This window comes from Lampetra planeri, chromosome 26, assembly GCF_965212315.1.
Source record: "Lampetra planeri chromosome 26, kcLamPlan1.2.h2, whole genome shotgun sequence".
In the NCBI taxonomy this organism is placed as follows: domain Eukaryota; kingdom Metazoa; phylum Chordata; class Hyperoartia; order Petromyzontiformes; family Petromyzontidae; genus Lampetra; species Lampetra planeri.
This window is the reverse complement of record NC_136132.1, coordinates 2,009,833-2,031,931: the sequence shown is the minus strand read 5'-3', so window position 1 is coordinate 2,031,931 and position 22,099 is coordinate 2,009,833. Positions and strand designations below refer to the sequence as shown.

The window sequence follows — 22,099 nt, the reverse complement described above, 5'->3', positions numbered from 1 at the left end:
AATGTGAGGACGAGCAGGCCAAGGGCAGCCCTCCTCCCAAACAAACTCGACCGCGCGGCGGAAGTGGCTGACGAACAGAAGGCCGGTCCAAGGCTGCGGAAGCCGCAGAGCACACAAGTAGTGTACGCAAGCGCGCACACCTACGGCCCATTGTTTGCAATGCACTCCTCGGGCGCCGCGGTGGCTAGGAGATGTTAACTACCTCGCCTGGTGTGCAGGACGTCGTGGGTTAGATCCCGACCCTGACGCCTGCTGCTGTATACTTTGAAGTTTGCACGTTATCCCTGCCGTTGTGTATTTTTCTCCGAGTCCTCCGGTTTTTTCCTCCATATGTAGAAACATGCGTTCAGAATATTTGGCTGCTTTAATTTTCCACGTGGTGAGCCACTTTATTGAGCTTTCATTTGTGGCCAGGTCGCTTCTGTAAAAGAGCTACATAGCTCAGTGGGCCTTACCTGGTAAAATAAAAAATAGTTCATTTTAGTTTAGATGAGGAACCTATTCGGAGGGGGTGTATTTTTATTGTATCTCTATGCTGATTGTTGGGGGATTGGTGAAGATGGGAGGAGCATAGGAGTAGAGCACAACCACGGATTCTGCCGCACTACCCTCTGTTAATCGGCACATAGTACGCAGCTCCGCACGCACCTACGGCAAATGGGAGTGCATAGTGGTCACCTTTGCAAGCTGAGGTCTGATGATTTCATGCGCATTGCGGATGCTGTGGCCAAAAGCAAAACATTGGGTGAGTGTCCCGATATAAATAAACCTTTCTTTATAGAGATGTTTGCCCAGGTAAGCATGAAACAAATCTCAAGACGTTGTTTATGAAGAGCCTGCTTGGAAATGTTTAGACTAATTCCACCGTTGGAGTATTTTTGCTTGGAGGCAAAACAATATATATATACTCGTATGCATCAGAGGGAGGTTCACAAACTCCAAACTCAGAAAGGTCATACACCTACTTGCTGTACTGCTGCATATCAGGTGTCTCGCAGACATGGCCTCATTACAATCCACTAGCCCCACCTCCAAGTTGCTGGATTGTCTGCTTGCAACAACAACAACAACCGCCGTTCACCACTAAGTGGCAGCGACGTCACCACGGCGCTTGTGCCATGCTCGGTGCACTTTGAGGCTACGTGCAGTGTTGAAAGTCCTCTGGCAGGAGGTCACAGAACATACCCAGGTGCCATGGGTTGACTGAATAGGATGGATGGCAGATGCACCAACTGTGCTCCCCACTATGCCAACTCTCTGCGTTTTATCCACCCGGTGTTCCGCTCATTGTTGTGAGCGTCACCCCTCTGCCCTCTGTTGCTGCTGGAGGGCGACTGCCTCCAACTCCCCAGCAGCGCCCTTCACGAGCCTCCTGCTGCACCACCACCAACATGACCGCTGCCAACACCATCACCACAACCGCCACCACCAACACCGCCATAACCACCGTCACCACCACTACATAACTACCACTACCATTCACCAAGACGGTAACCACCACAATTCCCACCCCCTGACCGTTGATTTTTAAGCGGTTACTTTTAAAAGTTGACATTTATTTGTTTATTATTTGTATTTTTTTGTACGACGAGCCGCTGCCCAGTCGATGCGAGCCGGCCAGCTGCTCTTCACGTGCGCGCAGTTAATTTATGGTGCTGTCCGCATCCTCCATCAATCACGGCTCACAAGGGATGGCAGACTCCCGTGCATCTGTGTCGAGTGCACGTATAGTCGCATTATGCCGCCCGCAAAAACAACGACGGGGGAAGAGGAGAGAGAAGGTAGCACTGGAACAAACACCGACCTTCACGAGGCTCGTGCGCATGGAAGGGAATGGCCCGGCGAAGATGAAGGTGCGTTTCATTTTGGCTCAAGAAGTGCTCGCACTTGCAACTGGCGCACGCGAGCAGAGAGATGGGCAGCGCTTTCGATTTCATTTACATCACCACCTAAACGCGGATCACGAAAACACCTAAATAATTAGCGAGGTAGAGAGAGGAGAAGGAGGATGGCTTCCGAATTATAAATTCTGCATTGCCCATAACGCCGCTGCCATCTCCGCCATAGCATCATTACTGTTCGTTTGTAAATATCCTTTGTCCTTGAAATTGGCATTTCTTTCATTTGAAATCAGTCTCTGTCAGTGAAGATCTATCTGGGGTCTGCTTGTCCCACGCCTGGGACAATGAACCGATAAATCTCTGTCACTGCCTTTTGTGTACAGTTTTCTCCTCCTTTTGTGCTGTGCTGCACACCGAGCATACAAAAAAAGTGTTGGAGTTAAAAAAGAGAAACTTGTAATAATTAAAGCTGTTTTTTTTGTCATTGTGGCATTCATTACACTAAGAGTTGGTTGCTTCAAGTCCCCACCCCTCCACCTTCAGTTTCTAAGAAATGCAACCATATGTGAAATACCTGAATAAAATTATCCCACTTTAATTTAATGTATTTTTTCCCCTCTCCTTCTTAAAATGTTCAATTTAATTTTATTGAGGTCTCCACAAGACCTTCATTGTTTTTTTTATTATATTTTTTTGCCGAAGCTAAATTGTTTGCAAAACGATATTGCCCTAATTTTTGCCAACATTCCTCCCAGAAGACTGTGGCTTTCATCAGAGTAAACACATGCCATACGTTTGATTAAGTGCAGCTTTGTCTTTTGCATTGCCGGGCCACGGGATAATGTGCAGCAATTACGAGACCACACAACCGCGCTCAAACTTTCCAGCCAAGACCGCAATTCCGCGACGTCCTGCGCTCCTTCAAGTGACTTTGAGGCCAGGCGGTTGAGGGGACGAGGCCTGTGCCTCGCCGCCAGAGTGAGAGAGATGAGGCTGTCAGAAGGCAGCAAGCAGTGGCCGGTCGTTGAAAAACCCCGCAGCAGAAGAGGCAACCGTACACCCCACTGCGTCGACGGTGATGTATCGTCAGCCCACACATTTTTGGTTATCTAATCATACAAAAGTGCGGTCTCTTTAGTAAATAAATAAATACGCCGGAAAGGACTCGTGAGTTTATAAATAATGACGCAGATTTTTCGGAGTATTGCTTTAAAAAAATGATGTATAAAATACAGCGCCTATCTACCCTTAAATGATGACCACGGTGTAACTCGCAGCTACTTTCAGTTGGACGGAAAGGTCACGCTCGCCACACCGATGGTGCTCCTTCAATTCCATTTTTGCAAGAGCCCTAATGCATCTCATCTGGCATGGAGGGCCACCTCTCTGCAACGTGCAGCCACGGTGCCGCACGTAATCATTCCGCAGACGGCCTATTTTACGTGCCTTCTGTGTTAAAACTGAACATTTGCATATGCCCCACTAAAATTGCAGTTTCAGTTCCTCACCCTGTGTGTTTTGCACAAGCACCGCATGATACGATACATAGGGTCGCCACGATGCCGATATGTTAACTACGTGGCATGGCGTATAGGAGTTCGTGGGTTCGATCCCGACCCTGACGCCTGCTGTATATTTGGAGTTTGCGTGTCTCTCTCCCCATGGTCATGTGGATTTTTCTCCCGGGTCCTCCAGTTTTTCCCTCCACATTTGAAATCACCACGCGTTTAGAAGAGTATTCGGCTGCTCTACATTTCCACGTGATAAGCCACTTCGTTGAGCTATCATTTGTGGCCAGGTCGCTTCTGAAGAAGAATTGTACAGCTCAGTGGACCTTACCTGGTAAAATAAAAATAGTATTTTTTTTTATCAGAATGGTGTTCATTCTAAGCTAACTGAATTGAGCAGGATAAAGGGATGGGTTGGGATGTGGTTTAGGGCAGTGGGGGGGGGGGTTGGTCATATATTTAAATCATATTTATCTTTTGAAACCCCGAAATGAGTTAAAATGAAACTATTCCCAGCACTTTACTCGGCAGTGCATCACTTACAGCGGGAAGTGTCACGTCAGCAAACGCGTGGATGGAAATGATGGAGGGAAAGTGGATGATGGAGAAGGAGTGCCTCCTCTCCTACATCTGCTTGCTTGGACGTGAAGACGATCGTTAGCGTTCGCCACGCCGCGGCACCGCCGCAAACAGGTGTAGATCACGTCCGTGCCACACTGCGGAAACATTTTCAGCGGGCTCTTCTGTCGGACGCCAAAATAGTCCTGCGCCATCTGGAGTCCGCCACTCCTTGCCAGATCCTCACGTCGCCGAAGAGAAGAGAGACACACACACACGAAAAAAGGCATCAGTAAAATGTGAATTATTTCTCCAAGACACGTCCATGAACGCTCTTGTACGCCGCGGAAGTTGTCAAACAGCGAGGTTTGGCCCCCTTGATTTTTTACTCACAATTCTTTTTTTCTCTCCCCTGCACTGCGAGACAGCAAAAGTGCAGTAGAGTGCAAAACTTTGGTCGGCCTCCGAGATCGGCGGTGAATGTAAGGGTCAGAAGATGGGAAGAGACAAGAAGGGGTTGGCGTGGGGAGAAGTGTTCCACGTTGTGAGAAATGTGATTCCTGGAAGGGAATTAGGGCAGGGGCCCCAACGAATCCCGCTGTCAGATTTCATTCAATCCCACCTCCGTCGTAAAAGGTTGAGAGGTCCTACTCCTACAGCTGTTGTGTGCGGGGCCCGATTTCTCACTTATGGAGGGCTAACATTTTCATCATTATTTCCAAGCTGGCCGCTGAGCAATTCAACACCTTTGGCATGATTAATCCAAATATCATTCACCCTAATTAATCATATCATCCTAATCAGCATGCAGCCAGTCTCTGCAGGGCACAGCTGGTTTAGTCTTGCAACGTCTCCTCAGTCTAAGGGAATACCCTTTGGGCTGCTTTGCTTTGAAAATCATGTTGTTTAAGTGAGCGGAGCCAAGCACTGAAAATATATATTTGAAAGTTTCATCAATATTGTACTTTGCAGTTTTAAAGTTGTTAAGCATTAAACACGGTTAAATTAGCAATTATCTGCAGTTGGTCCAATGTAGTATGGCGTACGGTATTAATATTGATATCAATAGGTGTCAAGAATTTAATTATGTGGTCGGCTTGGGTTTTTTTTTCTGATGCAGCTCTAATTGCTAAATGCAGAACGAGAGGCCTCTCTCACTGCTCTCTCACTGACACATCAACCCGCAACATTGGAGCTTTCGTTTTCCAGAATCGTCGAAAACATTTTAAACACATCCGGCGGTTAAGAAAACAAAGCAATTGCGGAGGTCGGTGGGTTAAACGCATGAACACACTCCTCCTGTATGGCTGCGTTTTGAGCGCGGCGGACTTGAGGGCTCGCGATAGACTCACGCCGGTATCCACTTTCCCACGGGGGACTTTGCCCCCTTTTGTCTAGCCAGATGTTGGCAGTTACCCTCAGTTAGCAGGGGGCAAACTCGGGGTCTGTCACAGGCACCGAGTGTGAACATACTCTGCATTAGATCCACATGATCACCAATCCGCTCCTGCCCTCTCGGCAGTCCACTAGGGAATGCGCTGCTTCGTTGCGTATCACGACCGCCTGTGCCGCGACGGCACTGTACAGACACCTTTGTTGGCTCACGGCTTTTTTTCTTTAGCATTGCGGTTGCATTCCGCGCAAAAGGTTGGGCCACCTAATCCAGAATTGCACCTCTCGTCGATGTTAATTATCGTTAATATCGCGGCACAGACAGATGACCTTTTTGTGTGCGAAACACCGATATTTTTTAAAGGCCTACGATTTTCCTAGAATTACAGGAGAAACGAAGATTGTTTCATTATATCTTAATTTTTTTAACGTGCTTTTCTAGCACTGAATTATCAGAGTGTTTACACGCAGGCTTTGCAAATGTTTTCATTGTGCAGAGCGACGCGTCATTTTTCACGTGTGTTTGTGTGCGTTGCGGGCCTGTGTTTGGCAGCTGCGGTCGCAATTAAACAGCCAGGCAGCTTCAAACGGGGCAATCAATCACGCTGCTGGCTAATTTTCAAAAGGTCTGAGATTGAAATTATAAATCACACAACGTGAGCCAAGCAGGGCCGGCCGGCCTTCCACACAACCCACGGCAGAGCGACGGTTTTACAGGATCTGGCCGACAATACGAGAGGCTGTCGTCGTATCAGGAACGCAGCTGGTTAAAATGTGCCATATGGTAATTGTGAGATTTTGTATCCTTGCCAATTATGTGCGTTAGCATGCAAGGTAAATTACCGTAACTACATCTTCAGTCAAGAGCGGAGAGATCACGAAATCTGCCACGCTACTAAACAGCATCAGAGGCATGTTATCTTTAAGGAGCATAGCGCAGGATTTTTATCTTGAAAAGGGGAAAATTAAACAGTAAATTTCAATGCAAAAAAAACAGAGGAACGCAAATGTATAAACATATTTTGATTATTTATTTTCTCGATCAAACTTTGATTACGAGCCAAATATTTTACGGTAAGGAAGTTATTCATAGTCCTCCTGAAAATGAGCTCACGATGCTGCTTGACGTGTGTGATTTTTGTCTTTTTGTATATATATACAAATGTAATGAGCGTCGTCATGTAGTCCATCTGAAAGCCTCCCCCCCGCCAGCCTGTCTGACCTTCCCGCTTGCCTGCCTGTCCGCATGTCTATTTGCCTGCCTGGCCTGCTTAGTCTGCCAGCTTGCTTGCCTGCCCTACCTGGGCCGCCTGCCCTGCCTAGCCTACCTGCCTGCCTGCCCTGCCTAGCCTGCCCTGCCTAGCCTGCCCGTGCTATCGCTGCGTCTCGCAACATGTGGAAATGAAAGCGTACGGCGCTGAGACAGCACGGCAATCGAGTCAAGCCTCCAACTCAAAACCAGGAGGGACGTTCCATTTCATTTGGGTTTAGACATGCTAAATAAATAAAAGCAACATTAAAAAAAATCAGAGAGGAGAGGAGGCCACGATACAGTTGACACACCAAAGTAATGAATAATCCAAGCGAATCCTCAGAAGAGTAACCAATATCAATCTGATAAAGCATTTTAAGTTCTTTTTCCCAGGTCTCTGAGCCTGCCCGTGTTTGAGCGTGACACAGAGCGACAGCGTTGTCAGGGGAAATCTGTGCTGTCAGCCCAATGGTGTGTATGTCGGACTTGCGGTTGTAACGCGACATGACGGGACGTGGGACAGGCAGAGCTTAGTGTAAATATGTTTCTGATTTTGTGTCGCTCATGGGTTTTCGGGGCTCGGGGAAGGAGCGAGGAGGGAGAATTCTGTGGATTCTGTCACGCACTCTTTTTGCCGTGTTTGTTTTGCCACACTTGGTTGCTAGGTTCACTCATATTCTCGCGACGGCTGCAGTAGCTCTGTCTTAAATATATATTTTGGATTGTTTATGGGTGATATATAACCAAAGAGAAGTTGAGCTGCAAGAAATAAACTTTTATTCCGGGCACTATTTTTGATGCCTGTTAGAATCGTTGTTTACGGAGCTTGGCTTTCAAATGCAGGATATTCCTGATTTTACACGCATTTTTCTTAATAAGAATCAACTTGTCCAAACAAAGACTTTAAATCCTGCCAAACTACGGCAAAAACAAAAGCAATTAGTTGTTGCAATGGGAACGAGCCTTGTGTGTGTGTGGTATTTAAAAAAAAGGCAATTCAAATAACGACTGTTAATACTTTTCCGCCTATATAAATGTGTGCACCGCGATCCCGTGGCCCACCAAATAGCAGGGAGGGGGGGGCAGTAACGCTTGAAACATCAAAATGGATTGGGGAGAGGAGCACAATTTGATGACAATGTCGACTGCGTATGGAGATAAGGAGGGGACTAAAGCAATTCCCGTGCGGCGGCGCCAGCTGCTGCTGCTGCTGCAAGCACACACGTGAGCATAGCCCCTTGCCCACCATCCAGTATGTGGCACTGCTTCTTCTGCCCACTCGCCCCCCCTCCAATAACTCGCTCCCCAGCCACCCCCAATCTTCAAGCTCACGATACCCACCGCTCCCCCCTCACCACCCGCTCCATCCCGTCTCGCTTTTCCGCTCTCCGCCCCCCCCCTCCTCCTCCTCCTCCCGCGTGGTCGACACGGGCAGACCGAGGAAACACGTGGCAGTCTCCTGCCGGCCGGCTGACTGCAATCGCGTCTCCCACTGCCGATGAGGAGATAATGGCCTCGTCTGTGCGGCAAGAGCGGGAGGAGTGGCCCTTCCCCATGTCGCCAACGCGCACACACCCCGACACTCGCACAAAGACAAAGATCCCCCGTATAGCCTTGACGTACTTTTGGGGCAAGTGCTGTTTGCGAGCACCTATGAAGGCCGGAAACGGCACACGAGGGGGTGGGTAGCCACCATCACGCCCGGCCGTCTTCATTTGAGGCTGAGTCGACCTAGGGGAGGCCCAGGACCGGTTCAGATAATCGTGACTGGTGGTGTTGGCCGTAGAGCAGGAATTGAACTCGGGTCGCCGGGTTCGTAGCGCAGTGTAGCGCTAACCGCTACACCACCGCTTCCCACTACACACGCATCCACACACACGCTCACCCACACGCTCACCCACACGCACTCCATCCACTGCGAAGCCAGCCGCTCTGCTCAACATGCATAGTTGAGCTGCCGTTTCCCTAACCAGTGCGGCTGCGCCTCAGCAATATATTGAAATGCGTTGAATTGGTTTGAGCGTGCAAACCGCAATCGCGGGACCACCACCAAACTCCGCTGCGGCTCCAAGGTGCGGTGGCATATCGTCATAATATAAAGCTTCGCGTTGCGACCGATTCTTTTGGCCCGTTTCCACGAGGCTGTTACGCATGCATCGTGGAGGAGGATGATTACGCCCTGGGAAATTGCGCTATGAGCACTGTATATTATTGATGTGTGTCTGGTTTATTTATCTCGTGAATGTTTCGAATGAGAAACAGGGACGCCTTTGAAGCTGGTGCCAACCGAGTTGTTAAAACAAGCCGACCACACCTTATTTTGCAATCCTGCTTGCGTGCTAATTATTAACACAAAAACGCTTTGGCCATACTTAGGGAGCGTATGCTGCATTCGTAATGTATTATGCGCGTCGCTTGCTGATGTCAGGCAACAAAACATGCACTGCAGCTAACAACAACAATGTTCGGAGATTGCAAATGAATTAAGTAATAAGTCGATCCGATCTTTTGCGCCCGCAAATATCGCCGTGGTTTACGCGGAGACGGCGTTCGCGAACCGCAAATTGTTGTCATGAAAAGGCTTTTTTTTTCCCTTTCCCCATTTACAAAAATCAATCGACGGAACCACCCCAACGCTTCCCGTGCCGTCACCGCAGCGCTAAAGTCTTGACAGATGCGCTGCGATTTCCGCAGCACTGAAACAGAACCCGGATAATTGCAATAATTAGAAGTTAATTCGATTACATCAAAGCAATCTTGTACAGTCATTCTCGGCTGTTGCAAGTTAATTATCCTTTGCAGTCCAGAGTTGCTTCAGCCCCTCTCCGTTTTCAAAAGTCTACTGCCACAGAGCGCTTCGCCTAGCAAAATTGGACTGCCTATGGTGAAAGCAATACGAATAGTAATTTTCAGCGCATATTACCTTTCGGTCATCAGTATAGGTTACCCTATTATTTGTAACATAAAGTTTACTTATAAATCATTAAAACTGAGCCACGGGGTGCAGCGTTTGGCGGCTGACGGCTGAGCGAGCCAAGCCGTGCGGTTTCTGCGAGTGTGTTCGGCATTACGCATAGTGTCAATGAAATGCAATGCATTGATACAATGGTCCTCTAAATTCCAGCGTGTAATGACGTCCGCGCAGAGCAGAAAATCTGGTAGCGTTTCCAGCCGCTGTGTGTGTGTGTGTTATTGAATTGGCACCAGTTTTATCGTGCGGTCTTTGGACCATCACAATTCATGGAAAAGCAGAGCTCAGTCTCTCTTTTAATTTTGGCTTCATGTAAGGGCCCGGCTTTGAGCTTTATCTGTCATGGTGATGAATCATATCTGGGCCCCACCTTGGGTTATTTGCCATCTTCCAAAACATAATCTTCCGTTCCCCCTTTCTCCTCCTCCCCGCCTTCCCCCCTCCCCCTCCTCATGTAAACTCCTCGCTTTTCCCACTGTGCTGATGAAGTGGATTGTACCAGTAATACATTCGTAGAGCCTTGATGCAGTTATTTGCGCACTGCACGATTACACTGCCGAGCTGAATTCGATTACCCAGCCATGGCTAATATCGGTCCTGGGCTCCTTATTCACAAACCGACACTGACCAGCATGGTGAAGTATGGTCAAACAACCCCCATGACCAAAAGGTATGGGAATGCCTTCACCCAGCAGTGGTTTAAAAAAAATGTATGTACGTACGTTGAACTTCTTTCGCACCATACGTAGCCAACCATGCTAATCGGAGGTGCGGGGGAAGGATAGACAAACTAAGCACAAAAAGCAGTGCTGAATAAATTAGTTTTCTATTTAGAAAAGTGGTGGAAGTTATTATTGTTTATAAACTCTTACGCATAGAAACATCGATGGGGAAAAAAGCTGCTTTATCAAGCTGCAGCGTCTACAACATTCTTTGGCACGTGTCGTGACGGGTCCTGCATGATCCGACCGTGTCCATCCAGTGGTCGTTGAGCTGCATTGGCTTCCGGTTGCCGAACGAATACGTTATAAGATCGCACTCATCGCACACAAAGTGCTTGCCACAAATGAACCACAATACCTTGGTGATCTCGTCAAGGAACATAAACCATCGCGCAATCTGCGGTCATCCTCGCAGCGGCTTTTGGCTATCCATTGGCTAAAGACGGTCAGTGCATCGTGCGCTTTCAGATGCACTTCTGCGGCCGTCTGGAACGATCTTCATTCTGATATTAGGAAGCCACTAGAGCTACACACTTTTAAATATAGATTGAAAACTCATTTATTTATAACTGCTTTTTCTGTTTAGCTTGTTGTTGCACGGTTGGCTATGTATGGTGCGAAAGAAGTTCAACATACGAGCTATCGATGGGGAATGAAGCTATCATCCTTGCCTTGGTGGCCGCGGTTTATTTCTGGATGTCCATCACCTCTCTCACAATGGGCACAATTTACTTATCTTTTGTATTCCTTCGCTCTGACAATAGTTGTTGGACAATATTGCAAATTCCGCTTCCTGAAGTTTTGCGTGCGTAAACCAATGTTCGTCGAGCCAATTTTCGCCCCATGACTGCGGATTGACCCAAAGCGGTCGGGGTTAGACCGTGGCCAGCGATGGTGGAAAGTCGCCGCAATTGTGCGGAGGCTTTCTGCCATTTGCTCGTCAATCACGAACCGCAGCGTGGCTTGTGCAGCGGGCACTGACGGGGCATGGCAGACTGATCCTACTCCGCACGAATTCTCGTGGCTGTATTGGCACCTCCGACGTACGAACTTTATTGTCGCAATTTTCTCTTGGAGGAGGGTTTCTCTTTTGGTGGTCTAAACGTTTCTTTGTAAAGTTGACAAATGGAGGCTCACACGCGCACGAAGATGACTGACAGAACGTGATTGGAAGGCTGTGTCCGTTGGTGGGGCGAGCATGCTGACATCATCACGTGTGGCTGCTCTTCCGATTGGGCCTCCCCTGGCTACCGATTGGCTGTGGGATTTTCAGGGGGAATTGGGCCCCATCCATCCTGCATGGACGAATTGGAACTAAATCCTGTGGAATCGCTAATGCCATAATTTCGCAAATGTGCGAAAACAAACTCCGAATGAGTTGAGCTCAATGTCCAAAAAAACACGTAATGAGAAACGGAGATAGGTGATGCTGTGAGTGTATACAGGATGTATTAGAACATAAACCTTTACATCTCTTCCGCAACCCCCATTGACAGGTATGTAATTTTGCCGAGGCTACAATTGTGATCGTTTAACGCAGCTTGGTATGATATAATATCGTACTCTGTGCAATAGTCTTCTTAACAAATAAGAAGGTTTTGGGGAGTATAATCTGTTTTTGTTTGTTTGTTGTTAGTTGACCAATAAAGAAGAGACAATTTGGTTACAATCCTGCTGGGAGGAATCTGATGCAGGATCAACAGTGCCATGTTATGTGACCTATTTTATATCTGGGCATTGATCCGTTTTTTATATTTTTATTTAAATCATTAGTTATCATGAAAAATGGTTGTGATATCCACGGAATTATTATTTTTTCTCCATTGCCTTTTTCTTATGAATTTTTCAAATGAAATAAACCGTCTGCACGCACAAGCTCGCACGGCGATGGTTTCATGGGTTTGGTAATGATACGGATTGTGCTCTGCGGTGGTGTGTTTGTGCACTGAGTGCAAAGCAGTTTGGAAGCCAAGCAACGTTATATTGAATTAAAAACCAACAAATAAGGAAACCAAAACGTTTGTGTGAAAAAAGACGACGGAAAAATAAACGTCATTTGTCTTCGCTCTTTGAGTCCTATTGAGCACATCAAACACTGCACTCTAAGCCAGCACGATATTCCACGACTCGGATGATAAAGAAGGTTATGTTTAATAATTGCCAATTATAATGCCTCGCCCACTGCACTATCGTAGGGTGCACCATGCGGTGTTCGATTGCTACGTTATATATATATTTATTTTCAGTCATCCTTCGCAAGATCCGATGAATAATGTACGGACGTTTTATTTATGAATTATTTTTTTTTGACACGGGGCCACTTCCTGAAAAGTTGCGTTTGTAAGTAGAGGGCACTTTACGGGCTGCCTTTGAAGGTGGCACCGCTGTGCAGATTGTGCACATGTACCACCGTCACCGGTCACACCACACGACTCGTCACCGGGACGGCGTCATCGTTAACCCTGGAAAAATAGAATTCTCAGCGTCATTGGGTTGTTGTTGTTTTTTTGTTTCATGACAAAAAAATACCAGCAAATCATCTACATTCAGGAGGTAGGCGTGTAGGTGGGTAGGTGTGTGGTAGGATGGTTGGGTGGGTGTGTAGGTGAGTAGGCAGGTTGGTACATATATGTGTGCAGGTCGGTTAATGGGTAGACAGGTAGACAAGCAGATACGTGGGTGGTTGGGTTGGTTGGTGGCTAGGTTGGTATTTATATACATGGGTATCCTTTATTTAACCACGTGAGGGACTCATTTGAGACGTGTCTCATTTGTACCACACATTGTGGGTGTGTTTCAGAGTTTATTCAAGGGGTTAAAACATGTACTACCTTCCCGTGCTCGACGTGGCTTTCGTGATGGAGGGCATCTGCTTTGCAATGCCGAATGCATCTGTGCCATGCCTGAACATGCCATGCATCTTCGTGTGACGTGCAGCTTATCAGAGAATGCGGTCATCAGCACGCAGGGAATGCTGGCAACGTGCAGCGTCCTCAAGATGTCAAGAGCCGGGTCACTTCTTCTCGCAGCGCTGGCCTTGTTAATGATCATGTCCACTTCCCAAAGGCAATTTGTGTGGTCCCAATTTGCGTAGTCTGTCTTTGAGTTTGTGTCGACTGATTTTTTTGTGTGTGTGCAGGTGCTCCAAGGAGACTTGAAATTCCACGTGGTTTGCATCTGCCGTGGTAATAATAATGATGCCATTTATATATCTAGGGAATTATAATGTATTTGTTTTGTCAGGAAAGTCCTACAATTTGATGTGAGGCCAATGCCATGAAAAATTGTTTAGTATGTGGGAATAATGATAGGATAACACTCTAAGATCCGTACAGACGGCTTTCAAAAAACAACTTGTACTGCCACCTCCTGCCCCCCCCCCCCCCCCCATTATGGCCTGTTGTATGGCTGTGGAGTTCAATGACCATCTTACAAATGTGAAAATAACGGTTCTTCAGCGGTCCACTCAATGGCCACGTCTGGCCATGATGCCATGTGAAGTTATAACGTCTTGTACACGTGACACTGTGATGTCACATGGCCCAGCAGCACACGTTAATTAATATTGCGTGGCCCGCCACAAAATATATTTGAAGAACCCTGGTGTAAATTGTTTGCCAATGTGCAGATATCGATAATGCAATGTCCCTCCATTCTTCTGTGTTCCAGCACTGGTCCAGCTCGAGGCCCTTGCGATTGACCGTGTACATCACTGGGCTAGAAGGTTCTCAGAAAATGTATGAGTTTCATTGCTAGTGTTGTCCATCTGTTCAATACACGTCATCAGCGGCAGGATATAGTCAATCCACTGCTAGATGAATGCCTGCCCACACCTTGTCCGTCATAGGTGTGGTTTTTGATGATACTTCAACGCTGTTGGTATCACTTAGATATCACCACTGAGCGATATTAGCCGTGGTTAACATCGATATCACTCACCACTCAGTCAGTAGCATAGTGTGCTCAACACTGACCACATGTTAAATTCCAGTTATTCCAAATTGCTGACATTTATTTATTTGATCACGACGTATATATGCAGCGCAGCATTGACGTTTGTTGGTAATATCGTGTGATCCATATTTGTGTTTGGGATACAGCTGATTATGCTAGAAAATAATACTTATTTTTCATTTAGCGTGTACTAGCACGTGGAGCATTGTGTTGGCTATGAAAACCTTTGTTTGAAGCTAATATAATACGTGAAAAAAATAGAACAGTGCGTACATTTTACTGTAAAATCGGGATTTCCCGTTGAGCAAGACGGCATTTTAATATGTGAAATATCTTTGTAACGCTATGGACCTTATATAACCTGACGATGCTACGAACGAATACAGATTTTTATTACATTGTGGAAAAGTTTAACCTTTACGCATATGATGTGTGTGTGTATATACATACACATATGCTGTATATATACACACACACATGATGTATATGTATATACACGTGTACAGTATTCCAATGTAATTTTCTATTTTCATCCTAACGATTCAAGAAACTTTGGTTATTTAATATTTATTAAGCTGTCTTGGCTTCAGCTAAAGAAACATCCACGGAAAAGTAACTTCTTTCAATTAAGAGTAAAGAGTGGCAGATAAACGCATTGATCACCTTTTTTGCTCACGTGAAAGACTACACCGTTTCAAAATGATTCTGCCGTTCCAAATAATCTAGGTCAGCATTGGTTGGCAATGCCATGCATCTGTAGCACATTTTGTAAGATAACCCCCGAAATTCGTGGCACGATGGTGACCAATTACAATCTATCACGCAATTTTCTATCATCCAAAATATACGAATTACCATGTTTTGTAAAATATTATTCATTTGGGGAGGAGGGGGGTGGGGGAGGAGGTCATTTGCAGGCATGCCATCGCAAAACACATCCACGTTGTGAGGCCATTTAAAATCATTCGACATCAATATAACGCTTTCTTGGAAGTTATTTTTATTACTTTATTATACATAAAGAATGAGCACTCCCTTTTAAAGCCGTAACATTAACATTATTGGACAGTTTAACAGTTCTTTTCCCTAAATTAAAGTTAAAACGCTTAATACCAGTGTAACAGTTTCTCACATCATTATAAATTCAGATGCACCTGATGCAGCACTGCCTTCATTTACTTTGGCCTTTACAATACAATTAATTGTCTTCACTGCATTCTGCATAATCTCTCTAATGAAACGGCATGATTTTAAGCACAAATGGCACCGGTCTGGCTGCTCTAACGGTAAGGCAATTGCACTGAAGCTCTATAAATTAAATAAGAGAATCCCTGTCTAATGCATTAGTCACTTGCGGTTATTCTGAATGCTAATGTCAACACTTTTACTTCTGCGAATAGCTTGGCGACTTATTTTTTAATCCATTATTTCCACCCTCCCCCCCCCCAAAAAAAGCCAAATGTTTGTTATATTGTTCACTTTTTACACCAACTTTAACAATAAGGTGCATTATTTTTTTCCTTGCCTTACGCCCAGTGTTTCCGAGACAATGTCAGTTCTTCTTTTCCCTAATTGGATGGTTGTGACGGTGCGCCTTTGTCAAAATATTCCCGCGTTTGACCAAATAAAATAAATACGTACCTGTATTTGACCTTGAATTTTTTTTCTTTTTAGCCAACGCGTTAGTTTTGCACAAGACAGCACCATCGTCAGCTGCATAACTGAATACCAGAACTAAACGATGGCCTTAAAATCATTCTCACTTCACCAGGTAGGCAGAACTAATTGTGTTGGTGGGTGGGAGAGAAAACGAAATTAAACAAACCCTTGGTCCACGAAATTTGAGGTGAAAAAAATCCGAATTTATTTTTAATTGACTTCAAGTTTTGTCAACAATTTCCGAGCAAATTCTCAATATTGTAAAACAAATTGTACACGGGAGGGGGAACAACTGTCCACCTGTTATCATAATTAGCCACTTAATAACCTTGCCAATTGCTTTATTTTATATCATCAATAACTCATCCGTAGGCTGCATGTGCGTGTGTGTGTGGGAAAGAAATAACATTATACGGCGAAATAAAACTCCGGTTATTGTTTTCGTGAAGTCTTATTAATCATTGTACGGACACCCAAACAAAAAAGCACTCAAGGTTTCATGAATTATTTAGAGGCTGTGCTGTTTCTCCAGATCTCGCTCAGGAGGCACACGGGCCCACATACGCACTCGGTGGGGCACTACAACGGACAGAGCGCTCCCCCGTTACGTTTACTTGTCGCGACTCACGCCAAGCCAAACTACGGGAGAGGAGACGTTTTGCGGTATGCGGTCGGACAGTCGTAGCCGAGCATCGCCGCATTCGTCCGTATGCGTGCGTACAGGAAAACTCCCGGCAACAGTGATCGGAGGTGATGGCTTCCCAGCCAACTGCTCGGGCCTATCGTAGGACTTGTCACGCACGTTCACGGGCCGCCCTCTAATTCCACGTCCGTTCTAAGTGAGCGGCACGGGGACGCGGGAGTGGGTAATAGGTGTGGATTTATGACAAAAGGTATCTGTGCCCCGCGTACATGGGGGCCTCTACGGCCACAACGCTTCCGCTGCCAGCCGGAATTTTGGGTATTCTGAAGTTTTTTCATTGTTTGGACGTTTTAATCGTGTAACTTTGAGTTGTTGGAGTATATCTAAGAGAGAAGAGACGCATAACGGTTGAAATACACGCTTATTCGAAGGTGATGGGGAATGAATCCTCCTGAAATAGACGAAAATGTAATCCGTATTTATCTAATTAATTAATTACTTAATTTTATAGATGTATTTAATTATTATTATTGGTCTATGGTTAGAGACGGAAGGATTCATATGCATTCCTATGCCAAGTTGGATTGATTTGAAAGAATGCCATTTTAGAATTGAACGGGCCAATCTGCTTAAATATTTATTTTGAATAAGAAATGAATCTCGCAGCGTGTTGTTGTTCGGTAAAAAAAGTAAAAGTGAAAAAGAAACAAACTCATCCCCCCCCCCCCCTCTGCAATTGTGCAATAAGCTAGATTTAATATTCCTAAAGCCCTTTCTAAATGACTTTTATGAGATTTGTGTTAAGTTAGCTTGGGGCATTCTTCGGAAATTATTGGTATCTCCAAAAATTAAATACCTAAATCCCTGGAATTAAAGGGGCTGGAGGATTAACATATCGTGGAAGCTGACCTTTCCATCACAGCCTTCAAGGCAAGGTTTAATGAGATCATTCATTTAATTGTCATCTGTGTCTTCAAGGGAGCCTTCTCTAATGCTGAACATTATGCTATATTGATTGATTGATGGTTTAATATATTAATTTTCTCAAATTTGATTCTATTTCTTCGAGATATTTTTTTAATGCAATGATATTAAAGGAATATTTTTATGGATAAATGACACGCATACAATTATACATTCAGTGGTGGATTATTCTCCCTTTTCCTGGCATCTTACTGTGGCGTGCATGCGTGTAACACGATATTCCGCTTTACATTATGGTGCATGGTCATTTTTATTCATTTCTGCTTACCATTATTAATCTCCGCTGTCCCACAAGCTCAGTTTACTCCCTTCAATCTATACACGTTTACGTGCAACCGACATTGTGCGCTTGAATTTGCTTCCGCAATCCATTGCTCCGGTGTTTAAACAAAAGACGGAGGAGCAGAAAAACAACAACAACAACCCCTAAACTAAAATTACTCCTAAAAAATAATAATCATATGCGGCTTGATTACATTCATCATTTCGTGTAGCGCACATGCTCTAAACAATGACAACAAGACCTCAGACATAGTTTTGCTTTTGTTTTGTCACGAAGCTCGGTTTACTGGCGTTGCTTTATGACCTGTAGGTCACCCACCAAACAAGTGATTGTGTGCGAGCCTTTACAACGATTTGCTATCAATCACGGCCGGTTCCTGCCATCGTCCACGCTTGCTGCTGTGCCCTGTTTCAAAAGGACGAGCTCTGGGACCCATTGAACAAAGAAGATGCAGCAGCAGCAGCAGCAGTAGTAATAATACATAAATCACCATTCACTTTCGGGGGGGAGGGGGGGGGGTCCCTGCCTAACAGGGGTCAGCCGAACTATTATAAAGACTGCTGCTCAATCATTAAGTTCACGTGCATTTCCGTCCCCTTGCATGAGCAGGATTACACGCCCTAACGAGCACTCTCTTGGGGAGCCGCGATGGCGAGATTTTAACGTCCTTGCCCGACACGCAGCAGGTCGTGGGTTCCATCCCGACCTTGACGCCTGTGTGCTTGGAGTTTGCGTGTCTCTCTCCCCGTAGTCGTGTGGATTTTTACCTCTACATGTCGGAACATGCGTTGAGAGAGTATTTGGCCGCTATAACTTTCCACGTGACGATAAGCCGCTTCGTTGAGCTATCAATTGTGGCCAAGTCGCTTCTGTAAAAGAGCCACATAGCTCAGTGGGCCTTACCTGGTAAAAAACACGTAGTTTAGTTCGTAGTTTTAGTTTAATAGACGCCAGGTCGTCTATTACGCTGTAGTCACGATAACGTCAAACCTCAAATCGCATCCTGAACCCAAGTCGCCAATTTGCAATCACGGCGGCCGCAGCTCTGTTCATTGGTTTGGCGCAATTTTCAAAATCAGCCGTCGGGTTTTCTCTAAGAGAGTTGCCCGCGGTCTCAGATTCCCAGAGCCGCGATGCAACGAGAGGGCTTTGCTGGAAAACACCGCGGTCATTCACTGGGGGCCCTCTTGATTGGAATATTGAGCCCGGGCTGAGATCCTGCCGTGGTGCCGCCCCTTACCGATGCTTAAGCGCGGGCAATCGAGCGTGAAGCTGTCCCTCTGCTCACCGATCGCGTCTCCTCGCGAGGTAGCGGATTTGTCTTGGTCCGCGGCTACGTATTTGCCACCGACGCAGCTCGCAAGGAGATCGCCAGCCGCAAGCATTCGCCGGCTGAGCCGCGCCCTCGCTGTCTTCTCGCAGGCGGTCACGGTGCACGGCTGTGCGTGTCCACGGCTTCCGAATGCGCCCTCCCGCAACTGGTTAAATAAGTAAATGAAGTGCTTGCCTTTCTTCCACGGTCGTAATTAAACAATGTACGTTCGAGCAACATCGCAGCAGTGTGTTTGAGGCGGTGGGTGGGTGGGGGGGTATAAATGTTTCTCGTAACGTGGCAATGCAAAAAAACTGGCAGGATTGAAGGCACCATCTGCTTCTCTGAAGAAAGAAATACCTCCAGAGCAGTGTTGACTATATACAGGTTTTTTTTTCGCGGGGAGCTGCCGTGTGTAGCGGTGAACTCAGCGAACCGACTTCGATTCCCACTCACGGTCAACATTGGTGAGGAGCATCCGAACCAGTTCTGGCTATCCCCAAGGTCGACTCAGCCTTAAATGAATAAACATCAGCACTGTTGTGCTGGCCATTCCCCCCCCCCTCGTTTGCCCTGTCGGAATTATTTCGTGCTCGCTAATAGCACTTGCTCACACAGTCTGTGGAGGCTACGTGGGGGATCTCTCTTTGTTGAGCACTTGCAGTAAGATGGTGCCTAACAATTTCCACGTTGCATTACAGACTCCTTGCTGGGAGTCTAACGGCTGTTATCAGGCACTGGCCATATTTAACTTTGCATTACCACTTTAATAAAGTGCGAAAACATATCATTATAGCGAAATATGGAGAGGCGTAAACTATTCAAAGTACCCCGGTAATGAAGATTCCATTTAGGGTTTGATCTATAACTAGTATGTACACCCAAACTCATTATAATTGTATTTCTTCCTCTGATAGTGTTTACTTGATGGTAAACAAACGCAGCACAATTATTGCGTTTACTTTGCAATATGGTTCATCAACATAACAAGTGAAGAGATTTACCAAAGCCCGCAACTAAATACGTCCTCTGCACGTTTGCACAATGCACAGTCGACTAAATTTCACGTAACTAAAAGCAGCAACCACAAATGACTTAAGGTTAAAGATTTAAAGTTTAACGAACCAATATCCATTGATCATTGCATTATCTAGTTGTGTAAAAATGGCAGCTAAACCAGTGATGTGTATCACTATCCGATGCCTTATGTGTATGTGAGCCTTATGAAATATTAAACAATCTCAAATGATTTTTTTCTCTCTCCCCTCCTGTGTTATAGTATGACTGTACTCGCTGACTGCAAGGAGCATAATTAGTGTCCAAATGGCTTGCTTGATCAATGACCTGGCAAAAATATGTAGCTCTGCAGACAGGTGGACTTGGATTTTAATTAGACTCATTCATCCAATATGAACACACACACACGAAGGGAAAAAAAATCCCCACAGCAAAAGCAATCTGCCCATTTCTTGAGACGGACTCCGGAGAAGATAATTTGGTGAAGTGTGTGTGTTTGTTAGCATTAACCGAACAGAGAGAGAGAGAGAACCCGGCAGACACAACACAAAAATCCATGCTCTGCACCAAACTGAGATTTTATTACACAAGGATTTATTTCCATGCGGCATACAGTTCAGATGATTACTTTTCTCCTACCCCCCCCACTTCCCCACGCAAAAAAAAATCAATGTGCATTTTTCCTTGAGTCAAAAAAAAGTTTGTTTTCCACCATTCAATACCGTTATCGAATGCATTTCCTAAAAGAAAAAAGCTTCTTCGGTTTTTTTTTTGCCAAAAAAAATTCGTGAATAAAAACCTTCGGACGTGGGCCAGGAGAAAGGTGTGAAAAAAAATGTGCGGCACTTGCAATTGCCTGCCCACGCCTCTGCTGGGAGTTCCAGAGAGGGTCCCTCTCTCGAGCCACGTACTTTGGCCTTCTCTTCCACACCGGCCAGATGTCTTGGAAGAGTTGGGAGTAAAAGCCGGCAGTTGGCTCCACCACAAGCGACATTACCGATCGACCAATCTGTGACGTACTGCTCGGGGGGACAGAGGTGGGGGGAGAAGTGGCAAGTGTGAAGGATTGGATGTCTCTTGCCGTGGCGATGCCGTCCGTTGTTTTTTAAACGAAACCCCCTTTGCCTAAACGTGGGATTATCATTAAACTGAAGTCGGAATAGATGCCATTAAGCAAATCACTTCAATGGCTGAACTTCAAACTGAGTTTTCTGCACATTTAATGGCGTTTAGCATCGCCTGGGTATTAAGTGAGGATGGAGGTGGCACGTGAGAGAACATAAACACGGCAGGAACGCTGCAAAGGAAATTGTGGCATTACCGCGTTATTAGCTAAAGACCGGGGACAAGTTGTTTAATGGGTGGGCTTAATCGCGATTGTGTGGAGTCATTTCAAGGTCTCGGAAGCACACAGAGGCTGCGACATGCCAGTCTCAATTAGCCCTCCCCGCAGAGAGAACGCAAAGCATGTTTAGTCTTTTGTGGGCCCCAGCCGTGCGATCTCATTTACCTACAACAACAACAACAAGTATCCCCGCGCTTCGGTTCGCCAAGATCGCCCGCACATTCCCAGAGTCTCGGAGCAACCCAAGTCACACGCCACCGTAAAGCCCTCTCTCCACGGACCCACTCTCACTGGCGATTTGAGCGAGATTAGTGTGTGTGTGCGCGCGCGTATGTTCGTATTGTTCACGCCTTGATTATCACCATCGGCCGTGGTCAATCCACTGCTCGATGAAGGCCTAACGCAAGCTGGGGGCATCTCTCACGACTTTCTCGATGGTAATCGTAATCCTGATTTCGTTGGTCCATCTCCACGGTGGGCGCGTGGACGACGCTACGAGATCGGACACGCTTATGGCGATATGCGCGTAGGCACATAGTGTGAAAATAATGCGCAAATGTAACATATGGGCTAATGTGGCACGCGTGAAAATGTACAAACGAGACAAAAAAAGAAAGACGTGAAAATGTTTTAAGCCAAACGAGAGGGTTAAAAAAAC

General features: G+C 46.0%; 1 long non-coding RNA gene across 2 annotated transcripts in view; it reads left to right on the top strand.

Moving 5' to 3' along the window:
* LOC144727557 (uncharacterized) overlaps window positions 1–15,844 on the top strand; it is a 67,978-nt gene extending 52,134 nt beyond the window's left edge. Inside the window, exons 4-5 of one of the 2 annotated variants that reach the window (XR_013587420.1) lie at window positions 13,384–13,429; window positions 13,914–15,844. This is a non-coding gene — a long non-coding RNA (uncharacterized LOC144727557). Of the gene's footprint in view, window positions 1–13,181 lie in introns of both variants that reach the window. The other variant, XR_013587419.1, reaches the window with a different exon arrangement.
* Window positions 15,845–22,099: the final 6,255 nt, after the last annotated feature.